The sequence below is a fragment of the Bison bison genome, unplaced genomic scaffold (assembly GCF_000754665.1).
Source record: "Bison bison bison isolate TAMUID 2011002044 unplaced genomic scaffold, Bison_UMD1.0 scf7180017864374, whole genome shotgun sequence".
Classification (NCBI taxonomy): domain Eukaryota; kingdom Metazoa; phylum Chordata; class Mammalia; order Artiodactyla; family Bovidae; genus Bison; species Bison bison.
Genome location: NW_011494946.1, coordinates 5131417 through 5134159, shown reverse-complemented (window position 1 = coordinate 5134159; position 2743 = coordinate 5131417).

Sequence of the window (2743 nt, the reverse complement as noted above, 5' to 3'; positions counted from 1 at the left end):
TACATTTCTCGAGTTTTCTTTTTTTTTTTTTATTAGAAATCCATCTAGGAGTCAGTGAAAAATGTAGGGTTCTTTTAAGAATCCTTTGTGCTTAAGGCTAATTATCTAAATTGATTCTCTTTTTAATTTGGTGTTTCTGATCGTTAGCATTTACACTTCTGTTTTAAGAGGCCCGAAAATCAGAACCAAAGGATGGCTGTAGCAACCCTCGTGGAGTCTGAGGCTGTACTGGGTCTGAGAACCCTGGGGGCATTAAACTGACTCCCTGGACGTGTCTCCTAGTCGCTTTAGTTCACCTGGACTGCCACACTACAACAGAGGGCCAATGTACACCCCCGACCCCCGGTCGACACAGTCTGGAGCGACCCCGCTGCTGCCTCATGCTCCACACCTGGGGTGCAGCAGCACCCACTCCTGTCTGGTGCTCTTGGTGCCCCTGACAACTCCCAGGCTGGAAGTGACCACGTTCCTTTTGAATTCGCTGGTGTCTTTGACCTGTTGGGTGCTCAGTAGATTTGGGCTGAACACTCAGAGAACAAGGCTAGGAATCCTCTGCCACGTACCCTGCAAGTGTCTCCCATGCCTTCAGCTAGACACGAGAGACAGCCCGGACTCTCAGGAGCGGCGGCGTGTGTCCGTCCCCTAAGGGAGTCTGATCTCAGTGAACTGTTGCTGTTACAGCAGTAGGTAACAGACCATCCCAAAGCTGGATGCCTAAGATAGTAAATATTCATTTTGCAATTTAGACCGGATCTGGCTGGGCAGTTCTGGTCTTGACCCCTTCCTGTGCCTGGGGTCTGACAGATCTGTCTGGGGTGACAGCCCACACAGCACGGGTCGCTCAAGTCAACTCCATGTCCTGTCCTCCAGTGGCCGGGCCTGGGCACATGGCCATGGCAGGGTCAGGGGTGCTGGACGCCATGACTGCTCACACCTCATTGGCCAAAGGAGGTCACTGGGCCAAGTTCAGGATCGAGGGCGGGGTGGGCAGAGACGCTAAAGCCACCCACGGGAGGAAGGGCAAACTTCACTGGACCTCGGGAGCTGTGGCAATTATTGGGCGATTACTGCAGTCATTCACCACCACCCCAGTGGACGGCGTGTCTCCAGCTGTGCTAGGAACCTTGGGCCACAGGATCGCTAAGGCTGCTCGGGGCTCTGGCTTTTCTCCTGGCCAGATGGGTGGATGGAAGGCCAGAGGAGCTAAGACAGATCTGAACTGATCCCTGCAGAGGGCGCCAAGCCCAGGCCATGGGCTCTCATAGGGCCCCATCCGTTCACTGCGTGTGGTTTGCTAACCTACCCTTTCCAACCCAGTGCGCCACTCTGGTTACCTATTGCTAAGTAACAAATTGACCCAAAACTTTCGTGGCTTAAAAAGATCACCGTTTCGTACGATGGAATCTTTTAGAACTAGAACAGAGCTTGGCTGGGCAATTCTGCTTCCTGTGGCTTCAACTGATGTCAATTGGCAGATGGACAGGCCTGCCTTCTCTCCTGTGTCTGTCCCGTGGTGGGGTTGGCTGGAAGCAGGCTCGTTTGGGGCCACACCTGGCCTCTCTAGCAAGGCCGGCTCAGGGAGTGTGTCATCCTAACGTTGGCTGCTTCCTGTAGGACACGTGTTCTGAGAAGCTGTGTGGCCTTTTATGACCTGGCCCCGAAGTCACACCACCACATTCTATCAGAGCTGTCAAAGGCTCACCGAGATTCAAGAGGAAGGGACACAGACCTGTCCCCCTTCAATGAATGAAAGAGCCACCCACTCAGGGTCCCCAGCTGGCTCCCCTGCGTTTGTGGCCTTGTCTGCTTTGGGCTCCAAAATCACTGCAGATGGTGACTGCAGCCATGAAATGAAAAGATGCTTATTCCTTGGAAGGAAAGTTATGACCAACCTAGACAGCATATTATGGAGAAGGAAATGGCAACCCACTCCAGTACTCTTGCCTGGAGAATTCTGTGGACAGAGGAGCCTGGTGGGCTGCTGTCCATGGGGTTGCACAGAGTTGGACACGACTGAAGCAGTTTAGCATGCATGCATGCATTGGAGAAGGAAATGGCAACCCACTCTTGCCTGGAGAATCCCAGGGACAAAGGAGCCTGTGGGCTGCCGTCTATGGGGTTGTGCAGAGTCAGACATGACTGAAGCAACTTAGCAGCAGACAGCATATTAAAAAGAAGAGACATTACCAACAAAGGTCCGTCTCATCAAGGCTATGGATTTTCCAGTAGTCATGTAGGGGTGTGAGAGTTGGACTAGAAAGCTGAGTGCCGAAGAATTGATGCTTTTGAACCGTGGTGTTGGAGAAGACTCTTGAGAGTCCCTTGGACTGCAAGGAGATCCAACCAGTCCATCCTAAAGGAGATCAGTCCTGAATATTCATTGGAAAGACTGATGCTGAAGCTGAAACTCCAGTACTTTGACCACGTGATGCAAAGAGCTGACTCATCTGAAAAGACCCTGATGCTGGCAAAGATAGAGGTCTGGAGAAGAATGGGATGACAGAAGGTGAGATGATTAGATGGCATCACCGACTCAATGGGCATGAGTTTGAGTAAACTCCAGGAGTTGGTGATGGACAGGGAGGCCTGGTGTGCTGCAGTCCGTGGGGTCACAAAGAGTCAGACACAACTGAGCAACTGAACTGAACTGAACTTCTGTGGTGGTTCTTAGGTGAGACATCTACCCAGAGCAGGCTCCTAGGTCCCCCGTCCAGCAGCATCAGCATCCCTGTGACCTTGTTAG